The sequence below is a fragment of the Triturus cristatus genome, chromosome 11 (assembly GCF_964204655.1).
Source record: "Triturus cristatus chromosome 11, aTriCri1.1, whole genome shotgun sequence".
Classification (NCBI taxonomy): Eukaryota; Metazoa; Chordata; class Amphibia; order Caudata; family Salamandridae; genus Triturus; species Triturus cristatus.
The window spans coordinates 257516759-257542092 of NC_140594.1; positions in this window are offsets into that span (position 1 = coordinate 257516759).

Consider the following 25334-nt stretch of genomic DNA (forward strand, 5'->3'; position numbering starts at 1 on the left):
ATTATCTTCTTAAAAATGTCTTATGGCCTCATTATGAGTTTGGCGGTGCATGACCGGGACTGTCCTGCTCCTGCACCACCAAACCCATTTAAAAAACAACCACCAGATTAGGAGTTTTCTCCTGTCTGGTAGGTGGTTCTTTGGCATTCCCAGGGCGGTGCCTATAAAATAGGTACCACAATGGGAAAGTCAAAGTAGATGCACGGCATGGACTCCTACAATCCATGCCATGCAGATACTGATGTGTTGTCATGGGCCAGGTACTGAAATATGGGAAATGAAGCAGCTGCAAAGGGACACATACCAGAAGGTTGCCGGCATACACACCGAGGTATCCGCCATCAACACCAACATGTCCTCCCTATTGGGGTGCTGTGGGACATCAGCACCACCCTTTGAATTGCTCTTACACTTGCATCTACCCCTTCATGTGGTCAAAGTCCACCCATGCCATCAACATCTGCCGCAGCCACAGGAAGGAAGGCCCTGACAGAAGCGGACACACTTGCAGACACCTCAGTTTCAGCAGCTGTGGATCCCCCCTCTGGAAAAAAGGGGGGACATCCATGCAAAAATCAAGGAGTTGGGTATGACAAGACACCCACCACTGCTAGTAAGAAACCTTGCACCTATTTTCCCCCTGTGTATGCTACACATTCACTCTGTGGTCTATTCTTGCCCACTTTTCCATATGCGAAGGGAGTAGTATGTTGGAGCTTGGAATCCAGACAATTTGGACTCTACAATGATGGTTTCATCAACCAAGACTGAATACTTCACTTTTGGTTTTCACTGTGTAATATATAGTACATTTATTGATGTTATCCTTGTTCACTTTATTAAATACACATGTCACCAAATCATTGTCTCCTGTTGTAATTCTCACATATAACAATGTGAATGTCCTACCAGGTGAACTTTGCAATGTTAAAATTAGGTACTTCTGGAAGCATGAGTATGTGTTATGTAAACATCGTTTAACTCACGATCCCTACCATGTGACAACAACACATACATTCAAGTGTCTGGTCTGATAACATCTGTATTCCATTGTTCAAACATAAGCTGACATGATGTCAGAAACATATCAAATAATACATGACTCAGTTTTGTCGGTGATCACATAGTAAGTTGCAATCTTTCACAAAATGGAAGGAAGGGATACATATGACAATATCCGACACAATAGGTAACAATACATTTCGTCTACATCATCAGCTAAAGCCATATTGCCTACCTCACAAAAGGAATTTTATATCAAATAAACCAATAAACAGACATATTAGTACAATAGTTTCTGACTACAGGGACATTTCAATCCAGTGTTGCTTGCATTTGTTGCATGTCACAAACAAATGTCAGTGATGTGCCACAAGCACGTTGGCCCGCAATGAGAGACATCAACAGCCAAATACAGTTCATACACAATGAAGAATTAGCAAATGTGAAGATAGAATAGCCTGAATTGGGCCCAATACAACATTGTGTTGGATCACAAGATGGCACACATTTTGCATTAGGACCAACACACCACAAGGAACAAGTCCAATGGAAGCCACATAACTTCCAACCTATTGCTGTGCAATCTGTCTTGGTACTGGCTTTGTACACCCAAACTCTTTGACAGACATTTTCAGGACCAATCCATGCCCACTTTGTATGTCTGAACAGCATCATATACCTGCTAATGTCACAACTCTGAATAGTCCAAATGAAGATGTTATGATGAAGGAATCACCAACACAGAGAGGGGTTAGCTAAGAAATCATATGGAACAAATCGCATTGCCTTCTCCTAGAGAACACAGTCCCAGACAACATTTACAGCTAAACAAAGCTACACTTACAAAACAAACACCTTTCCCCAGATATTGCCAGATTTGTGTATTCCAAATATGTATCATTAACATCCTGCTTACAACATCACTACAAGAGTTGCAATAATAGTTAAAGTCATCACATCTCACACCATACTTTGGATAGTTTCAGATGACATCTCAACGCAAGTCCATTTTTCCTCATCACCTCTATCATCATCATCATTTGGCATTACAGCTGCCTCACCTGGTGGATCTTCATGGCCTGCATCCTCAGTGATTTAAGGGATGTTCCGTCGCAGGGCATTGTTTTGGAACATGCAGCAGGCCTCAGTGCTCTTATACACCTTCCCGGGTGAGTAGAGGAGGGCTCTCTCAGTCATGTCCAGATATCTAAATATGGCTTTCAGAAGCCCAAAAGCACGCTCCACTGGCCGCTGTGTTCTTCCATGGGTCTCATTGGAGCGAATTTAACCTAGAGTAGTAGGATTCCTCAACAGTGCCAACAATCATGGATGGTTGGGATACACAGAGTCTCCTAGATGAGAGACAGACAGGAGTGCAAATATAAGATTCCCACTTTCAGATTATACTACCTTACATTACCCACAACAAGTTAGGACAGATCACACTTACCTACAAGCAAGACCCTCTCCAGTAGTAGTTGTGAAATTATCTGGTGTATAGTGCTGTTCTGTAGTATGAAGGAATCATTAGCAGATCTGGGTAGCTGGTTATAGACGTTTGACCTGTGTAATCTGGTAAGCAGACAACTTGCATGTTAAGGGAATAGAAGTGCTTCCAGCTGTGGTGCACGTGTTCCCTGACTTGCAGTGGTACTAATGCAATATGGGTGCCATCAATGAATCCGATCACATGTGAATGTGACCAAAAACATAGAAATCTGTCTTGATAGAGGATAAGTCCTCTGTCTCTGAAATTGGATGTAGCTGTCCAAGTGTCTCAACAGTCCTGCCAGCATCTCTTAGAGTACCCGACTGAGCATAGGTTGTGACATTCCTCCTGAAATTGTGATGGGGAATTATAACAAGCCTCTGGCCAAAAAAGGCAATACAGACATGAGTATCACAATTGGTGGGATTGATGTAGGATATGTGATGTGAGGTAGGAGGTCCGGCTCCAATTGATGACATAAGTCCAGAATTGTTTGATGATTTAAACAAAATGTATTTATCACATGTCTATCTTCCATGGTCTGAAGGTCTGAAAATGAGCGGTACACTAGATGCTTGCATCTCTTACTTCTCCTAGGGTACCTCTGTGTGGAGTAACAATAACAATAAAAATCAGTCACAGTGTTCAGAGTAACATAAATGACGAGTAAGGCAAAATGCATGTGTCTTAACATAAATGCTTCATGAAGCATTACACAGTTCACATAATCCTTGTCAAATGTTGAACATCCACCAGTCATCACCAATGTGGCCTTCAAATGTCTGTAACAGAACTGGGCACAACATCAAATCAGAAATAGTAATTTTGCACTATGGTGAGCTCATCCTTACATTTCATGTGAAATATTTCCAACCGCAGTGTACAATGTACCGTGTACATTTTGCATATGTGAATATGTAAATATGTTTGCCCTTATTTGTAGTGGTGGTGATGCACTTAATTGCCACCAATACTCTTTTCCCAACCCTTAACATGGCGGATGCCTGACCTCGCTAATAGCACATTTCTAGCATCCGCCACCAGTGGAAGTCGATCACATGGTGGGCAGTCACATGCACAGTGGCCACAGCTATAGGCTAACGTTGGTGATATTGACAGTCTTGGTCCAGTGGCTGTGTGCACTGACACTGATGACCGCGTACATGGTGTACGTGTACACCTTGGTGCCTAGCTATACCTCATAGACTCCTTTAGAGTGCCACACCACCGCATGTTCAAATGTGAGTTGGGCAGAAGATTCTCTTGCATGCATTGAATTGATAGACATGTGAGGTTAATGTGGGATAAGTAGCTTCAGCCTGCAGAGAGCAAGGCTTGACAATGATTTGAGCATAGTCTGGGACCTGGCCTGGCTTGAGCAAGAGTTACTATGACAGGAGAACTGATGAACAGAGTAATGTCCCTGTAGACCTGCTGATTCATGAACGTTCTTAGAAAGAGTTATCTGTAAAACTAGTAGCCCGGTTAGCTATCACATTGATAATATAGGGAATGGTAACTGAGGTGGCCCCCTGACTTGATATTTCTTTCCATTGACCCACAGTGTCAATGTGTTTCTGTCACTAATGACAGTCCCCTTACTCACACAGGTCTGTTAACACGTTTACTATAGTGTTGCTTCCACTGTACAGGGCTATTGCACATGTGAGCTATGAACAATGTACATAGTGTGTTGCTTCTGAACAGATGTAGAAATGTGAGTCATCTGCTTGGTTAAAATATTTCCTATCACACAACACACACAATGATATGATGTTTGTCATCCCTGTTACAGTGCCACAAGTGGCAAAAGTAAGTCCTATGATGGCAGCACATACCACACAAATGTATACTGATGTACTATCATATCCCAATAGGTAGTCCACATGTACACACATCCCTCAGAGAGGTAGCTCACAGTGACACACATACCACCCTTACATTGTGACCTTAGTCTTAGGATGTTGTGTATACTGTGGTTTCTCACTTCTATGGACCATAATACATCAATTCAGTGGGCCCGGCAGGAAAGGTGTCTGGACAGTCATGCACATGTAGTTTACTCTTCAGAAGGTCCAAATGATGTGCTGTGTGCCATGGTACCTCACATCACATTCTAAGTAGGATGGCCCTGGCCTACATGAAGTGATGTGGGATGCCTCAGTCAGTCTAGGTCATGAACAGTCATCAGTATTCAGATTACCACAAAAGTGTGTATGCATGCTTTAGATGTGTTTAGTATGTGTGTCTTTTGCTAGCATGTGACATGAACACATGTATCATTGTGACTCTTGATAAATGATTTTGCTAGATGTCAACAAAATGTGTATCAATCCTACAGTTATCCTCAAACTTTCAGTTACAATCTGTGTCTATATCCATTGCATCCAACAAGATCAATGCCCATCAGAAGAAGGCCATTTGTAGAGCCATCGCCCAGAAGGTGTGGACCCTTGGGGTCTTTAACTGGCATTGTGTCCACTGCCGAAAAAGGTAGGAGAACCTTTGGCGCTGTACCCAGAACATCATTGAGCTCCAGCTGGGAAAGTCGTTCCAACATGGAAGGGGCGTACGCCGGCCAATGGCCAACCTGATGGCCAACTTACTGGCGCTTGCCTACCCGGAGTTGATGGACAGTAGCAGGCCCAACAGCAGCTGTATGGGGATGAGTCCAGGCCAGAATCATACATCTTATCTACCGAACGTTGAGTGTTACAGACAGGCATTTCACCAACCATTAGGTGGTGACCCATGTGCAGCACACAAGATAAGACATTGTTAGTGTAGGTCTGGTAGTAGATGCATGCTGCTGTGCTCTGTCTATTGTCTTTCTGACCTGAAAAAAGCAGACTCCTGTCCAAATCCAATTTTCTCCTTTTGAGCAGACACCTGACTGAGTGAAGTAAGTAATCATTTCATGTTCTTAGTAAATCTGGATAACAATTGCACCAAAGAGGCAACCTGTCTTTCTTTTGTGAGGAGTGATGTTCCCACAGGTGGTTTCTATTAAACCTGCATCCTTGGAATGGTTTCCTTGACATTTTGCCTCTACCTCCTGTGTTTTTGATGCTCTGCTGGATTTTGTTTTTGCTGCCTTAGATCCTTTGGGCACTTTGCCACTGCTGATCAGTGTCAAAGTGCAAGTGCTCTCTGTGTAAATTGGTATTGTGATTGTTTCTCCCTGATTGGCATATTTGATTTACCAGTAGGTCCCTAGTAAAGTGCACTGAGTATGCCAGGGCTGGGATATGAAATGCTACAAGTGGACCTGCAGCACTGATTGTGCCACCCACATGAGTAGCCCTGAAAGAATGTCTCAGGTCTGCCACAGCGGTGCCTGTGCACAGTTTGTCAACTGCCATGTCGACTTGGCAAGTGCACCCACTTTCCAGGCCCTAACTTTCCCTTTTCTTACATAAAGGAAACCCCTATGGTAGGCCCAAGGTACCCCCCCCCCCCCGGGCAGGGTGCAGTGTATGTGAAAGGTAGGACGTGTGCTGATGTGTGTAACAAGTCCTGATAGTGAAAATACTGCAAATTTTGTTTTTCACTATTGAAAGGCTATCTTGCCCCATTGGACAGTATGGGGAATGCTTTGTAACATTTCACAAGCATATCTTCCCATAAGGATAAGTTGGAAAAACTGAGTTTGGTATCCCTGAACTCAGAATTTGATAAAAACATCTTTTAGTAAAGATGTTGTTTTAATTGTGTGTTTGAAAATATCAGTTTTAGATAGTGGCTATTTTCTTGTTCAACCATCCTGTGTGTCTCTGCCTGTTTGTGGATTGACTGTCTGGTTTCGGTGTGACAGAGACAGTGGATGTGCATTCCCTGTAGACAGCCTCTGGTGGGGTTGAGGTTCACCTAGTCTTTCCTGGATGACTCTGCACTGAGCTGAATAGACCCTGGCTGCATAGAGAATGGTGGGAAGAGAATTACCTTGCACCTGAATGGAACCTGTCTCCCTTGCACAATGCTGTCTCCACCTCCTCTGGTCATTCTGCACAAGTCAAGGCAGAACTGGTTTGAACTTTGCTCAGAGCCCCTTGCACAAAGAGAACAAATACATTTTGAAGTGTAAGTATCAGACCTAAAACCCCAGACTTTTAGATCATTCCTGAGGAACCTTTGCCAAGAAAAAGAGCTGGAGAGACTGAGGAGAAGTACTGTCCCTTTGATGTGTACTGTGTGGGGCTGGCCTGCAGTTGCTGTTTCTGCCAATGAAAGGAGAAGGACTTTGATGTGTGCTGTGTCCCCTGCTTGAAGGATATTTCAAGGGCCTGTGTGTGCTGGACTCCTGTTCTGAAGTCTCAGGGACATAAATACTTCACATGCAGCTCCCCTGAACTCTGCTGCTGTGAGTTCTGACCTGCCAGGAGGTGTCCATGCCAGAATTGGACCTCTGGGGGTTATTGCAGCTGTTTGGGAGCTGGAAGAAAGAAGTAACTCAAAGAACTACAGAAAACGACGCATCGCTCTTCTTGCAGCTGTTTTTCCAATGCATCTTCATGGAGAGAGAAGAATTTCCACGCATCGCCGCCCAGCTGCGAAAACCGTCGCAGCACCTGTCGTCGCAGCAGGAATGAATGCATTGAGGGGTCGCGGTTGAACAGGACCGATGCAGCGCTGTTCGACGCCGCTGCATTGATTGCCGCCGCACCCCAGATTTCCACGCATCGTACCTGTGTGGCAAGTTCTCCCGACGCATCACCTGCAGACCGAAACCATACAGACCGGATTTGACGCAACTCGTCCTTTGCGTGCAGCAGAACTGTTGCATTGCCTCCCCAAGGTCTCATCTGTTTGTTTTCTGACTCTGTGGCTGTTTGGCTTGGAAACTTTGACGCATCTACAGGTACTTTTGTGAAAAGTCATGCATCCATAGTTTCCTATGGTACAAGTTCTTGAAACCTTTTGAAAGTCATATTTTTAACTGTATATGTTGGATTTTTGTCGTTTTGGTCTTGTTTAGTTTAGATAAATATACTTTAGTTTTCTAAACTGGTGTGGTGTCCTTTTGTGGTGTTTTCAATGTATTACTGTGTGTGTTGGTACAAATGTTTTACACATTACCTTTGGGATAAGCCTGTCTGCTCATGCCAAGCTACCAAGGGGGTGAGCAGGGGTTATCTAAAGTGTGTATTCCCCTTACCCTGACTAGAGGCAAGGGTCCCTATTTAGACAAAGGTACCTACCTCTGCCAAATAGAGACCCCCATTTCTAACATTGGTGGGCAGAGGTGAGGATTTGAACCTGTAATTGTACCTGACCCACAGTCATTGGTATACATCACTAGTCTAGTGCAGACCATTACGCAACCACCTAGTGTGTTTTGTTTTTGGTTCTATTTTTGCGTGACCCTAACAGTATCCACACATCATGTCTCAGAAGGGCAAACCAGCAAGTGAGGTTGCAGAGTTTGAGTTTGATATTGAAATGTTGCATAACTACAAAGTAGATCAGCTCAAACTATTTTGCAAAGATTGTGGATGTCTCATGAAGAACAGCTCCAGGAAGGAGGAGCTACAGAAGGCCTTAAGGGCCTGGTGGAAGCCAGAGGCTTGGGAGACAGATGATGCAGAGGTGGATGGGGATGGTTTCAGGTCACAGGATCTTCCTGTGTCAGGAGTAGCCTCCAGGGGGGGCGTGGCTTCGGAGCCTTTGAAGATGGCCGCTACTCCCGGGAGCTCCGGCGAGCCGTGAGGGAACACGACCTCTGCGGGCAGCATTTCTTCGTTGAAATCGCCGAAATTGTTCATTCTGACAATCGGAACTGGAACTCTCCAGAATGATACCTTTATTTTTTCATAGGGTGAGGCTGGAAAGTTTATTTTAATGTTTTTTCTGTTACCTCACCGTCACGGCCGCCATTTTGTTTTTTCAACGATTTTTTGCTCCCTGCTTGCGGTTGTGTGACGGCGCTGATCCATTTTTGGCTGCCTTTTTTGCTAGCAATATGTTCTTTCGTCCTTTTTAAAGCAGCATCTATATTACTTGATTGATGGTGTGCCTGCAGTTACTGTTCAACAATATTTCTTCGTTTTTGCTGGGCTATTTTCCTCCAATTTTGACTCTGCTTTCTTTTGAAGGACTCTCAGTATATTTTTTCACAGAGCATCATGCCTCGCGGCAGTTGTAATGCCGCCCGTTCCTCCACTGAGGGCAGTTTAGAGGTTTTTAACCCTTTTGATGTTTTACAAGAACATACTGATGATAATACCAAAGACTATGTTGGCGCCAAATCTATTACTCCGTCTACTCCTCGCTCAAGTGCTAAACAAAATACCAAGATACCCTCTGCGTCACCGTCTACTTCTGGCAAAAGGGTGAAGGCGAACCCGCCTTCTCCCACTAGTTCATCGTCCCCGATCTCTATGGAACTCCTTCTTGATGAAATTCGTGCCCTTAAACCACATATGGAGGAAACGAACGCCAGACTTCAGAATCTGGAAGCTAACTGGTTTCTCACTGAGAAGAGAGTTGGAGACCTGGAATTACGTATTGATTCCGTTCAAAATATCGCGGCTCAGGTTCCTCTCATATCTCAGGAGGTGGCTCAGCTTAAACAACAAGTTGAAATGTTAGAAAATCGTAATAGGCGTAATAATCTGCGCATTTATGGCTTATCTGAAGGTCTTGAAGGGGCCAATCCAATCTCATTTTTCAAAACTTTTTTACCAACTCTTTTGGGTCTTCCAGAAAGTCCCTCATTAAATATTCAAAGGGCACATCGTTTAGGTCCCTTAGCTCGTTCTCCTTCATCATCATCTACTAAACCGAGAGGAGTCATCTTATACTTTCTGGAGTACACAGATCTACTCAGAGTCCTGCAGGCTGCCAAACAACGCGGAAAAATTACTTAGAATGGTTCTGCTCTTTTCTTCGCCCAGGATTATGCAAAGCCAACTGCTGATCGCTGGAAGAAATTCCTAGACATGAGACCTGCACTACGCAGTTTAAATGCACGCTATGGTTTATTTCATCCATGCCTTTTTAAAGTAACTTATAACAACAAAACTACCAGTTATGAAGACCCTGCGCTGCTCCAGCAATTCCTGAACAGCTGCAGAACGGAATCCATGGAAGTACCTCAGTCATGATGGACCTTTTCATTTTAGCGGTGTCTGTTTGCCTCACCATTAATGATATTTAATTCTCCCCTCTTGTATTTTGTATTGTTATGTTGTGCTAACGTGTTCCCCCTTTTCTTCTCCTTCTCAGGTAGCGATTTTGTGGTTCCTCATCGTTCCTTGTTCTCCTCAGCTTGCCTAGCGGATGTCCCTTCCTTCATCGTCGCTGTAGAGTCCCCCGTTGTAGTGTCCCATCTTCCTCATGTGGCTTCACCAACCCCGTTCTTCACTATTTTTGGTGGTATGTCTATTTGTTCTTCTTTGTTTTTATTACTCTTGTCTGTCGTTTTATGCCTTTGTTTTTTGCAATAATTGTTTTTTCTCCTCTTTCTCCTTTTCTTTTTACTTTCTTCGCTTTTATCTCTGGTCATATCTCTCCTCCAGTTGTTTTTCCTCTTGTTTATATTTCATCCTCAATCCTTTCGCTTCATGCCTTTCTACTTTTAATCTATCTTCTCCAAGTCTTTCTCTTATTTCATATTTTTTCTCTTTATTTCTTAGCTACTCCTCTAGACGCAATAACATGTTTTCTCCAATTTTTACAAGATGCTTTGTATTTTATCATTATGTATATATTTGACTTCCACATAATTTCTTTGGTATAATTTGTATTTTTAAATGTCGTTAAATATACTTACATGGAATGTTAAAGGATTGGGTTCTCCCATTAAACGGCAACGTGTGTTATCCCATTTAGCAAGCTTGAAAGGGGATATTGTGTTATTACAGGAGATTCATATAAAAGAGGTTGAAGTTGCCAAGCTACGTCGTAATTGGGTGGGTCATGTTTTTGCATCGCCTGGTTCAGGGAAGCGTAATGGTGTTGCTATTCTTTGTCATAAACGCTTAAATATCAAAGTTATACACCAAGCCAATGACTCTGATGGTAGATGGGTGAGTGCATCTTTGTTAATTGATCACATTCCTATAACTATTTTCAATGTGTATGCTACTACCACTCAGGACAAACTATTTTGCCCACAGATGCTCACCTCATTGATGCAATCCTCTGATAACTATCTCATTTTGGGAGGGGACTGTAACACAATTGTAGACCCCCTTATTGATCGTCACTCCAATTGTCATTTCTCTCCTTCTCTGATGCACACTCAATTTACCTCTACTATTTCCCAACGGTCTCTTGTTGATTCCTGGAGACTCTGCCATCCTACACTTAGGGAATACACATACTACTCACCAGCCCATTCCTCCCAATCCCGGATTGACTACATTTTTATTTCTAAAGCCTTGATTCAACATATTACCCATTCTGAAATAGGTTCTATTTTAATCTCTGATCACGCTCCAGTTTCCTTGCACCTAGACTTACTTCCACCTGTAAAAGGCACTAGGAGATGGCGGTTTAACAACTCTCTTTTATTAGATCCCAAATTTACCCCGGCTTTTCTTGAGTTCTCTTCCTTGTTTTTTGCCGAAAATGAATCTCCTATGATTTCTCCTCAAGTGTTATGGGACACTTTTAAAGCTGCCTCTAGGGATTTCATTATTTCTTTTGTCTCTCATAAAAGGCGTGTTGCTTCCCAGTCTTTACAATCGATTAACCTACAAATCAAACAATTGGAGCATTCCTATTACTTGACTAAATCCCCCTCTGATTTGGACAAGCTTCTCAAGGCTAAATTTTCATTTAATAAAGCTTCTACTGAAGCGAATTTATGTTTACTTAAATCCAGCGCCAAATATTATACTGCTCAGAATAAAGCTCGCAATCTTCCTGCCAAATACCTTAAAGTTAAGAGAGAGCGCACAAGAATTGAATCTATTGTCTCCTCATCTAACGTCACACTCCATAAAGATGAGGATATTCTGAAGGAATTTACAAATTTTTATCAAAAACTTTATACTCCGGAATCCCCTCCCTTGTCAACTGATATAGATCAATACTTATCCTCTATTCCCTCACCTTCTTTTCCAGACGTTGACTTTGCTCCCTTGGAAGCTGATATAAGTCTTAAAGACATTCAGGATTCCTTTCAAGTGCTTAAAAAAGGCAAAGCTCCTGGGCCAGATGGTTTTACAATCGAATTCTACTTACATTTTTCCAAGATGCTTGTTTCTAAGCTTCATCAACTGTTCTCCTTCTTTATATCTTCCAAAAAATCTGAAGGCTCCTTTCAGGAAGCCTTAATTTGCCTCCTTCCTAAAGAGAATAAAGATCATACCCTATGTAAGAATTACAGACCCATCTCTCTAATTAATCTGGATTACAAAATCTTTGCAAAAATTCTGGCGCTACGTCTTGATAAAATTTTACCTCACTTGATTGGTAGGGAACAATGTGTTTTCGTCAAGGGTCGTCACCTTTCTGACAATACTCGACTCTTTTTTAACGTATTAAGTAAATCTCATTGCTACCCGCACTCTTTAGCTGCTATTGCGCTGGACGCCGAAAAGGCTTTCGATAGGGTTAATTGGCAGTTTATGTTTGCAGTTCTTGCTTGGTTTGGTTTTGGTCCGAAATTCCTTGCGTACATCTCTTTATTATACTCCTTTCCTAGATCCTTTATATTAGCTAATGGCCTTGTCTCGTCTTCATTTCCCCTATTTAGAGGTGTCCGACAAGGTTGTCCCCTTTCTCCTCTTCTTTTTATTTTAGCATTAGAACCTTTTCTGACAAAGCTCCGAGAAAATAACAGTATCACCGGCTTTCCATATGGGGATAAGTATTTGAAACTTTCGGCCTATGCGGATGACATACTTTTATTCATTTCTAATCCTAAATCCTCTATTCCATCCTTTTTATCTGAAGTTGCTGAGTTTGCAAAGGTGTCAGGTTATAAGCTAAATGTGGACAAGTGTGAAATCCTTCCGCTAAATAAATTCTGTTTCCACGCAGATTTTTTGACCTCATCTTTTCACTGGAGCCCGACTCAGATTAAATACTTGGGTTTGTGGTTTAAACCCTCTATTAAAGAAACTGTCGCACTTAATCTTAAAAATTTATTAGCAACTCTAAAGGATTCTACAGCTCGGTGGCATCCCTTGTTTTTATCCTGGTGGGGTAGATTAGATTCTATTAAAATGATGTTAGTTCCGATAATTTTGTTCTATTTGTCTAATCTTCCAATTAATATACCTAAATCCTCCTATAAAAATATTTACTCCATCTTATCCAAATTCCTATGGCATCATAAAAAACCTAGGATGTCTTTTGCCAGACTCAAATGCCCTAAGCAGTTAGGTGGAGTTAATTTTCCGGATTTTGCGACGTATCATACCTCATTTTTTCTCCAGCATTCTGTTTCCCTTTTATCTGATCATAAATCTGATACCCTTTCTCAGCCTTTGTGGGTAGATATTGAGTCCTCTTTCTTTCACCCTTTCACCTTTGAAGAATTTATATAATTGTCCCACATTCCTAAGGGCTTTTCCCTTCCCATTCTTAAAAATTCTCGGAAAATATTTTCCCCTCTTTTTGTGGGCGGTTCTGATGATCGCTCACGTTTCTTACGTTCCCCCCTATGGTATAATCCTCTTATTAAATTAAAAAATAGGACGCTTTTTTGGAAGGACTGGAGAGATCTTGGTCTTAATTGGACTCACCAACTTTTTCATGAAGATACTTGTGTCTCCTTCAGTACTCTTCAATCTCGTTTTTCTTTACCAGTTTCCTTTGAACCGAAATATAATCTCGTGCGTGTGGCTGCACAGAGTAGCTATGATTCCCTTTCCTCATCTATCACTCACACTCACCCTTCTCCTCTTCCTCTCCCTTGTTTACTTGCTTCTTCTTCTGCTTCCCAAATCTATAGAAAATTGAGAGAAGTTCCTGCTACTCAGGGTAAATCCAAAGTAGAATCTGATTGGGAGTCAGACTTAGAGGACTCTTTCTCTCCTACCGTGTGGCAGAAAATTTGGATCAAAATAAGGAAGTCGTCTCGAGCAGCTAATACAACCCAGACGTTATTCTTTATCTATAATAGGCTTTTAATCACTCCTGCTAAATTGAGCGTGATTGACCCTTCTGTGCCTTCCACCTGTTGGACGTGTTCAGCCCCACTAGCAGACCTTAAACATATGTTATTTACATGCCCAGTGATTTACAAATTCTGGAATGACGTGTGGCGGCAGATCAATAAAATCTTTTCAACACACTTCCCCTTTACACTTTCACATATTTTCTTAGGTAGTCTCTCTGACATATGGTCTTTCTCCACTACAGACACTTCCATTATTGACTTGCTTATAGCTGTGGCGTTTCAACAAATCACTAAGTCTTGGAAGGATGCCTCAAATGTTTCTTTTCAGGCTTGGTGGTATGGGGTTTGTTACCACCATAGATTAGACAGGGCCTATGTATATCCCATTACCCTTGCTATTAAACGCGATATATTATGGGTACCAATCACGAACTTTTTAAATGAAGCTGCACGTTCTCTACCATTACACAATCCTCGTACGGAAGAAGTTCCCAATCCTCCTTGAACATATTTTTGTTGCATTTAAGCATCTATACATATAAAATGTTTGTATTTCTAAATATTTCATACGTTATGACTAGAGAAGTCTTTCTATGCCCGATTGTACTTTTATACCTCCTATGCATGCGTTTTATACAGTAATAATAATTATGCTTTTTGCATTTCTATTTTGTTTTAATATTTGACAGTCACTTTTTTCCTTTTTGTTCCCTTCCCTTACTTCTTCCTTTCCTCCCCTCCCGTAGGACAATATCCTTTTTGTAATTGAATTTAGCCATGATGTTTTATTACAATTCTGTTATATTTGAATCTCAATAAAATTTTCTTTAAAACTCAAAGGAGTAGCCTCCAGATCTGGCAGCAACCATTCCACTGGAAGTGTTTCCCCAGAGGATATAGAGGAAAAACAAAGGGTCAGAGATCATGAAATAGAGATCTTAAAGTTCAAGATGAAGCAATTGGAAATGGAGAACAAAAGGGCTGCCATGGAGAAGGAAAATATGGCAGAGGAGAGCAAGAACGCTCTCGCTTTGGAGGAAAATAAATTGCTTTTGGCTCATGAGTTGAGCATGAAGGAACTGGACATTAAATCCAAGCAAGTGGAGTCCAGTTCAAATGGTGGCGGCGTACAGCCAGTGCAATGGGGTAAGGTTTAGATACCTAAGGACCTAGTGCAGAATTACCAGAGGGGTGATGATATTTATGCTTGGTTTATGGCATATGAGGCAGCCTTGACAATGAATGAGGTTCCTGAGAGGCATTGGGGGGCGGGCCTGTGGAAACCCTTTGAGGCCCCTAGGACGGACACTCTGTCACCTTTGGAGCAGGCAGGTAACCTGACCTATCCCCTCATGAAGGAGGCTTTATGCCTCAGGTATGTGCTCACACCCGAGCAGTACAGAGAGAAGTTCAGGAACTTCAAGAAGCTTCAGTCTCATACTTGGGTTGAATGCGTTAACATGTGTAACCGTGCACTGGATGGTTGAATAAGGTAACTGATTACCAGGGGTTGCACAACTTGATTGGTTGGGAGCACTTGAGTAGTCTGTGTGTTCCAGAGTGGCGCCAGTTTCTATTGGATAGTAAGCTAACTGACCCCAGGGAGCTTGCTAAGGAAGCGGACCGCTGGACTAGTACCAGGGTCCACAAGGGGATTGTGGGTAACCCAGCCAAGGGGGGGCAGGGTCCCCAGCAGATGAGTGAAGGGGACAAGGTTTACCAAAAGGAGTTCTCTAAAGGGCCCCAAAACAGTTCCCAGGGTAAGGAATCCCAGACCTCAAATTCTACGGTGCCATGGCCCCAGAAGGGCAGGTACGACAACCGGGGCCTCCACCGGTGTTATTCATGTGGTCAAATGGGCCACATAGCGCGGGATCCCAAGGGTCGCTATTTGGACAAAGATACCTACCTCTGCCAACTAGAGACCCCCATTTCTAACAGTTGCACTATTACATGTGACATGACAGAGAGTGCTCAACACATTTAGTGACTATACAACAGTTCCCATTGGCAAGTACTGGTTATACAGTGGAATGAGAGTGCAAACATCACTGGTACCAACAGTTGGCCACTGTGGATTTGCCAGTTAATGGTTCATCTGCAATAGTGCTTCAAAACACTCTTATCACTGACTGTTGACATGCATGAGGGAGGGAGTGAGATGCAGAACTTTAGGGATCATGTGCGAATGTCTACACTGATCCTTACAAGCCAATCTGAGTATGCAATACCGAAAAATGGTGTGATGTGCCTTCCCATTGGGACTCCAGTGACCTCACATCGTAATGTCATAGATAATCAGTGACACCCAAAACCTTCAAATGTGTATTAGCTTGTGGATATACAATCTATTACTGGCGTCATCACCTGTACCAAGCAGTACTGGGGATGTTCATATGGCTACATGGAGTCTTGTGCTGTGTGAATTATGAGTATCTATCTCCCAAATGTTCAGGACCTCGATGTTTTCAGGGAACTTTATATGCTGAATGTGATGCATAGCTGTACTACCTGTGTATAGCTTTCATTCGACTTTTCAGGGAGTGGACAAATGATGTAATTTGGAGTGCAACGTGTCATCAGTGTTTAATAAGCATTTGTATGGTACATGATCTCTGCCACAACACTAATTGGTGGTACATTGGTGTTGAGCTTGACCTTCAGCACATCATGATGTGTTATGAGGAATTGATAGATCTGTTCAACTCTGGGCCTTGTGTGAACATTGTATAAATCTCACACTTATATTCATCCTATTTGGTTACCTCATTTTACAATGGTATACTAAAAGTGTCAAAGAATGCAAGGTGATCAACCATCCTAGTATGGACATAAGATGGAGTGTAGACAACTCCATCAATGCGTTTGTGCCTGTCTAGTGTAATGACATAAGTGAACCCAACACTTTGCAAATAATTTAGCCTGTATTCTAAAATTGAAGCCTCTAGAGTGAACCATGAAGCTGGTGTGATATATGGACTTCTTAAACGTTTTCTGTTAAATTGTGATTGTCAGGTGTAGCAACACAGTTGCATTAAGCCTATGTTACATCGTATTTCAGAAACATCCAGGGCAAGTGAAGGAAAAGGGGCCAACGTTGGTGGAGACACAGCTGGTCATAGCAGTTCCGGACGTGAGATGTCAGACATGGAAGGACCCAGTGACCAGAAGGGTGTGGGGAGGGCACCGGAGGACAGCAGCTCAAGCTCTTCATCTACTGAGTCATCCTCCAGTGGACACTGCCGAGTGATGGCAGAACCCAGAGGAATATTACCACCTTCATCCTTGTACACCGCAGCCAGTTCCATCGCCACCCTCCCTGTTGTCCCCCAACAATTTGGCCATTTCCACTCCCATAAGAGGGGAGTAGTCTCCTTCACTGCAGGCATCACAGCCCCTGCCATTGGTAGCCCTGCTGCTCTGAGTGAGGAGGGGATTGACTTCCTGACGAGCATCTCTGTGGGTCAGAATGCAGTCCTGAATGCAATCCAGGGGCAAGGCAACCATCTGACCGAGATGGTGGCCTACCTGGAAGGCATTTATACTGCAATGTCTGGCCTACAGAAATCTTTTCAGGCTCTGTCCTCCTCCCTCACAGTAGCCCTCTACCCATACCAACGTTCGACCCCATCTCCTGCCCCTTCCCCATCTAAATTCCTTGTTCCCATTCCTATGCCAAGCACACACACACCTAAGCAAGCAAAAAATCCATCAGACAGAAGCACTACACACAAACCCAAGAAGACCCCTCCCAAAGACAAACCCATCCCTTCTATTTTCCACTCCACCCTGAGAAACAGAATCCCCACCCCCTGAACTCAGTCCAAAGTCCCACAAACCCAAGAAGACCCCTCCCAAAACTAAACCCACCTCTCCCTAAACCTATGCCCATCCCTCCCAAGTACCATCTTTGAGTTGCCTGCTTTGCCCAATGGATGACCCTTTGTGAGGTGGTTCCCTAGCAGTGTCGAATTAACTGGCCATTGGCCTTTGTTTGTCTCGAGTCGGGATAAAACGTTTCATATTTTGGAAGACATTGACCCTGCCATTACTTTTCTAACTTTTTGGTGTTCTTGTATTGTTAGTAATGTGTGACTACAGTTGTGTTGGTTTCATCCCTGATTGCTGGTCCATTGGAAGGGGTTAGTATGATGTGACCTTGGGCCCAGTACTTGACTTACACAGCACAAGGGGTAATGTTGGATGGATTTACATGTGAGATAAACTCTGATTGGTGCAGACATTGTATTGAGTGTTATATGATATGGTAAGTATTTTGTCCCGACCACAGTCCACATCATTTAGGTTGCAGTTGTCCCAATGATTTATGTTGGATACGTGTTAGGTGTGTTCAAGTTTGATATTTATTTATCCACACATTTAGGGTGTTAGGGTGTTAACTTGTCATACATTTGTGGAGTTCTGCATGGACATGCATCCATTTTCTTAAGTGTACCTTACACCTACTTTATCTAGATGTGCGACACATGCTGTTAGTGCTGTGTTTGCTTTCATGAGTTGCACTTACACATTCCCGACACATGAATGTCACTTGGTTATGCTATTGGTTGTCCCTGATATGCTTCAATTCTCAGGTCACAGGTCCAGTGCACATTGAGTTTGTCAGGCATGTGCAAAATTCACTGTGCCCCTGGGCCCAAGACTTTCAGAATAGCTATCCTGCAGAGAGTCTTTCCATGATGCCATTAGAATGCTTCTCACTTTGATTCTATGTAATGCCATTGACTGACATTTACTTTTTCATGTGGGTGATGGGTGAGAGTCCTATACAGAGTTGTAGCAAAGAAGGTGTGTTTCAGTTTATTGACACATCCATACATATGTTTCTTTGACATCAAAACATGACCTTGGATGTGTGCAATGGGGGAGCGTCACATTCACAATAGCATATTGGTCAGAGCTGCAGTCACAGCTCCTCATGGCAGTTGTGATTTCTATGCGGACTTACCAACACCTGACAAATAGTAATCTGCATGAAAAGTGACCATCAGTAGCGACGTGGCAAACAAGTGAGAAAGGGCAAACAGAGTATAGCATCTTGGTTTGAGGTGCAGTCACAAGGCCTCATGGTAGTAGTAGTGATTTCTATGTGGACTTACCAAGACTTAACAAATGGTAGCTTGCAAGAAAATTGATCATCAGTAGTGACATGGCAGACATGTGAGAAAGGGCAAAGGATGTCTGGCTTCTTTGTTAGAGTTCTAGTCACAGGGCCTCATGGTATTTGTTGTGATTTCTATGTAGACTTACCAAGACTTGACAAAGGGTGAAGGCTGTTTGATGTTATGGCAAGTCAAGAGTCTGGAACCAGCCAGGGTTTTTTGTTCAAGTACTCTGACCACAAATACTTTAAGAAAGTCAGGCTGAAGATCCTGAAAGGCCTGGCAGAGACCTGGTACAGGGTCAGAAAGGCTCTAAAGATACCATATTATAGCTCCATGGCTCCCATCTGGGACTCACCAGGCTCACCGGGTTGGGCTAAAGATATCCTAGCCAGACCACTGAAAGAGGCAGGCCTAACCAGATGGAATCACATTCTGCCTGAAGCACAATTAATAAGCTGGGATACTTGCAATCAGCTAACGAACCAACAGATATCTAAATTCAAGTATATCCAAATACAAAGCTGGTGCCAAGATCCTATCACTGTGATAGGAAAACAGAACGATCTGGAAGATACAATTATGAAAGAAGTAACTATTAAAAAGGAGCTGGCTATGATCTATTGGCTGATGGTTGAATTGGAAGATGGAGCTTTCACTCTTCCAACAGAACTATGGGGAAGATGCTTGCCGGGGTCGTCGCTGGAAAATATGTGGCAAGTATCAATGTCTATGCTTTTTAAAACAGTTAAATCTGCGCATCTAAGAAGAAATCACCTTTTCTCCATCCATAGAGCCTATTGGACACCACAGAGGCTGTCAAAGTTTGGAAGAGGAGGTGATGTGGCATGCCCTAAGTGTGGGAGCCTGAAAGAAGACGATGTACACATGTTCCTGGAATGTCCTGAGATCCAGTTATTTTGGAAAGACGTGAGTAGTGCTCTGTCCAAGATGCTAGACATCAATATCAAGGTAAGCATCTTGACGGTTATCTTTGGATGTGTGGACTCCTTGGAAAAGGTCACGGAGAATAATTCTAAGTTGTTCTTCTACACCATGTTATTGGCACGCAGAGAGATTTGTAAGCAATGGCTAGCTGCATCTCCTCCTAAACTGTCTGATTGGGTGCTTTATATCAAATATGTGGCTGGGCTAGATGTGAGAGCTTTTAAGAATCACCATTTCTGGTCTCCGGCTTTGGAGTGGTGTGACCAGCAAAACATTTTCTAATATCCGATGATTACGCCTGCTAAGCCTCGTCCAGCTACCTTGGTATTTCTCCATTGATGCTTCCCATTCAGTGCTCAGGTGCTAGGGGGAATGAGGTGGAGGGAAAAGCGGGAAGGTGAGGTGGATCGCGACGCTCTTAAATAACCTGGGCCATGAAGTCTCGGAGCAGAACGTCCTTTCCTCCCCTTCCTGTTTCCGGTTTTTCCAGCACGCAAGCACAGAGGGCCACGGCTATTCCCAGTTAGGTGTGCAAATGGAATCTGGTTATCTTTTCTTGAGGCATATGAGGAAAAAAAAAATTTAAAAAAAGACTTGACAAAGGGTAACCTGCATGATAAGCGGACATCAGCTGTGGCATGTCAGACGAGTGAGAAGGGGCAAAAGAAGTGTGACACAGACATTAATAGGTGTGATATTGATGATGAGGTGCTGTTGTGGAACATAAGTTAATGCACACATCGCTATCACTGAACAGTATTTGTAAACATATGCCCATTTCTGTACAGTGTGCCTGTGCAATATCAGTGGTCTAGGAGGGTATCTTAAAGATGTATTTTTGATATGCATATGAAATAATCCAAGACAGGGTCCTAGTAAATATGTTTTATTTAGGGATCCCAACTCACGTGCCTGGTCCATGGAGGGCATTGTTTTGCTGAGGAGTCCATGGAAACTGATAGTTGTATGACTTACCGCCAATTTCTTTCTGGACCGAGGGGGTTTTGGATGTGATCAAGCAGGTCCACCTGCGGCAGGTCATGTACGATATGCCCCATCATGGCACAAGACCTGTAGAGGTGAGATTTGCCCTTATATCCTTCTCTTTCCGCCTGCTCAGATGTGGTATTTGGACCGTCATGGTCACACCAGCTGTTAAGCAATTCGTAATTTGGCAGGTGGTTTTACTGGTGGTCAATGCCTCCCACATGTTCACTGGCCTATTCTGCGGCCACTGTGGTCGGATCTGAAAAGCAGTATCAACAGTACTTCATGTAACAACAACTCTTGTAATATGGCGATCAGACCAACAAGCTTGCAGTTGTCGGACCGCCACCATGGGCATTGCGGTTCTTGGACCATGGAACTCATAATCAGTACCATAGCGCAGGTTGTTTGAGGTGTTTTCATATGCGTTGGTTGAAATTATAGCACTGCCTTGTTTGGCTGTGTGGGGGTACATTTTTAAATTGGTTTGAATCATGGTTTGCTCAAAGTCTAAGAAGATTGTTTGGGGGTAGTAGTTATATGTTTTATGTCTATTGCGGATTAGGAGGTTGTAGTAATTGCTGCTTTGTTTATTTGATAGTAGGGAACATATAAAAGGGATATTTGAATTTTAATATTCACCATGTATGGTGTATATTTAAGTGAATAGATTGGGACACATTTTGAGGGTTTCATCCATCCTCCACAGTTTTGGTAAGGTATTTGCTTTAGAGAATATTAGGAATGGTTTCACATTATTTATTGTGATGAAAAAGGAAAGGTTCTTCATTATGTGTTCTTGTTACATGTTCAAGTATTTGTATATCTTAGTATCTTCTAGGGCCAGGAGGAGTACCACTGGCAGACTTTTAAATGTGTGCAATGAAATGTTTTAAAGGGAAAACAACCTTTACAACACAGTCATTACATCGCACTACCTTTACATAGCAGTCATTACATCGCAACATCCTTTACATTGCATGTCATTACAACGCAGCCATCACATCGCATGTCACTAGAACGCATGTCATTACAACGCATGCCACTACAACACAGGCATTACATCGCAAGTCATTACAATGCATACCATTACAACGCATAGTACCCTTACACTACCCAACACTTACCCTACTGTTGCACTCACTGGAGTTAGAGTAGTAATTATTACCCCTATACTATCCAACACTTACCTTAAATGCGATGAAATGGTAGGCATTGCAAAGGTACAATGCAATGTAATGAAATCTGTTGTAAAGGTAGTTTCTGAAAATGCGATGTAATGGCATGCGATGTAAAAGAATGCGTTGTAAAAGATGCTGCGATGTAAAAACTGTGTTGTAAAAGCATGCGATGTAAATGTATGCGTTGTGACGTCATACACTCATTTTAAAGTGGGTATGTGTGGAAGCTGGTATGATATGGGTTCTGGGACTTAAGGCAGTATGGGCCTCATAAATGAGGTTTTGCCATAGGGCAGCGCAGCAGGCCTTCCTGCTGCGCTGTCCTACGGAAAAAGAGAAGTGCAGGAATGTGCCATCTCTATCAGATACGGCGCATTCCTGTCATATTCGCCTGTGCCTGAGCACAATGGGCTGCTGTGCACCATGGTGCAAGGGTGCCTGCGTTGCGAGGATGATTATTTTTGTACGGGAATGGAAAACTTCCTGTAAAAAAATTATCACAAGAGACTTTTTCCTCTTTCTATGTGTGCTGCAGAATGCGGAGATTGGGGAGGTTTTTTCATATATCTATCTATATATAACTATATATCTATATATATATATATATATATATATATATATATATGTATATATATATATATATATATATTATTTCAAAGGACCTCGGTTCGAAGGTGCACTCTGTTTTGGAATCTCGTACGGGCGCTGGCTTTTCTCTCCTCCAGATTATTGCAGCCTTACGCGTTTCAGAGCGGTAAGCTCCTTGTTCACAGGCACATGCGTGGCGGTGTAGAAAATGAGAGTTAGACCTTTGAACTCAGCATGTAATTTTATTCGTTGCTATAGTAGGTTCAAGGTCAGTCCACAAATGAGGCATGCTGGGATGTGTAGTACCTATAGTAGGCTTCGATGGCCTAATTACGTGTTCCCAATAGTTGGTCTCTGCTCATACACCTACTTGGCAGGTGCCCTTACTTGGCAGGTGGTGCATCCTTCACGGCTTGGTCAGCCGCCAAATATTTAGAGGGCTTAGAAATTTTAGGTGTATGAGCAGAGACCAAATTACATGCTGAGTTCAAAGGTCTAACTCTCATTTTCTACACCGCCACGCATGTGCCTGTGAACAAGGAGCTTACCGCTCTGAAACGCGTAAGGCTGCAATAATCTGGAGGAGAGAAAAGCCAGCGCCCGTACGAGATTCCAAAACAGAGTGCACCTTCGAACCGAGGTCCTTTGAAATAATAAATATTTGGCGGCTGACCAAGCCGCGAAGGATGCACCACCTGCCAAGTAAGGGCCACGGGGACAACGAACTGAGCACAGCCCCCATGTGGTGGATTGGAAGACACAGCACGGCCGATCTCGAATTCGGAAGCCCACTGGAGGGCTTAGAAATTTTAGGTGTATGAGCAGAGACCAACTATTGGGAACACGTAATTAGGCCATCGAAGCCTACTATAGGTACTACACATCCCATCATGCCTCATTTGTGGACTGACCTTTAACCTACTATAGCAACGAATAAAATTACATGCTGAGTTCAAAGGTCTAACTCTCATTTTCTACACCGCCACGTATGTGCCTGTGAACAAGGAGCTTACCGCTCTGAAACGCGTAAGGCTGCAATAATCTGGAGGAGAGAAAAGCCAGCGCCCGTACGAGATTCCAAAACAGAGTGCACCTTCGAACCGAGGTCCTTTGAAATAATAAATATTTGGCGGCTGACCAAGCCGCGAAGGATGCACCACCTGCCAAGTAAGGGCCACGGGGACAACGAACTGAGCACAGCCCCCATGTGGTGGATTGGAAGACACAGCACGGCCGATCTCGAATTCGGAAGCCCACTGGAGGGCTTAGAAATTTTAGGTGTATGAGCAGAGACCAACTATTGGGAACACGTAATTAGGCCATCGAAGCCTACTATAGGTACTACACATCCCAGCATGCCTCATTTGTGGACTGACCTTTAACCTACTATAGCAACGAATAAAATTACATGCTGAGTTCAAAGGTCTAAGTCTCATTTTCTACACCGCCACGCATGTGCCTGTGAACAAGGAGCTTACCGCTCTGAAACGCGTAAGGCTGCAATTATCTGGAGGAGAGAAAAGCCAGCGCCCGTACGAGATTCCAAAACAGAGTGCACCTTCGAACCGAGGTCCTTTGAAATAATAATATATATATATATATATATATATGTGTGTGTGCGGATTGTCGGACCCGCGTACACCGCGTTGGACCTCTGTTTTTTTTTTCTTTCCAAGACTGTTCGCATTTATATCTGTGTCAGTTCCGAGGGACTCTTCTGATTTTGAGATAACGTATAAGTGCAGAAGGAATCCCCTCACCCCTAGTTTTACAGCATTACCTTCCCCGTGCAACAATGTCTTCTGTGTTGGAACGGCAGGAGGCAGCGGCGCACATCTTTAAACAGACTACCGGACCAGCAAGGTCAAATGCACTCTCAGCAAGTGGTGGCTCGAATCCCCAGAGCAAATTAAAGATATTGTATCAGACCCTGGAAAAAGTATGGAGAAGGAAATTCTGAAATGGTGGGAGGCCACCTCCCTGGAAAAATACTTGGAGGTGGGGCGTATTCGTAGAGGACTACGTATTTTTACCATACCCCCTTATGAGAACTCGGATCCACTTTTACTGAAGGACTGGCAAGACCATACAGCAGAGTCCGAGAGGGGTTTGGTAAAAATTCTAATACAATATCGTGGGGGATAGAGAAAAACTACTTGAGGAAATTAAGAACTTGGAGGATATGATCCGAAAAGAAAAAGATACGAAATAAAGTGAAGAACTAAGAACAGGTATGATGAAGAGACTCAAAGAATATGAGAGTACCATACGCCGGAGAAAACAAACTAAGTTCCAATGGGATGAAGATGATTATAACTCAGGGAGAGTCGTGATGTTCGCACGGAAATATGACCAACCAAGAAAAAAATTGAATCAATCTAAACCCGAAGTGTCAACAACAAGAGATACCTCTGAGTCAGAGATAGAGACATCAGAGGGTGAGCAATCTACTGGCACAGAAGATGAGCAGAGAGGGGCAGACCCAACTTTTTCCGGGAATATCACCTAATCAGGGAAAATCGTCAGCGACCCACACCCAGAACACATCCACCAGACCAAAAAAGAAACGCAAAACAAGACAAGGGCAGGAGGAGAGGTGGCCTAACCCAGAATTGCACGGAGCAGAGGGAGGAGAATCAAGTGGTGAAACCCAAAACCATTATCAACTTATCATAGAGGGTTCTCAGTGAGGACAAAGTACTGGAATTGGGACTCTCTTTCTGCCCCACAGCAGAATTCAACAATGCTGAAGCCCAAATAGATTTATTTAAATATATTCGGAAGCTCAAATTACAAAAAATCCATTTACTTCATCCTACCGTTGTAGAAACACAAAGAGATAATTTTGGTGCATCTAACCCTGATGGACTCACGGACAATGATACGGAAACTCTTGCAGTCATTGGAGAACTGCTCGGAAGGAGACAGTGAAGTATGCCCAG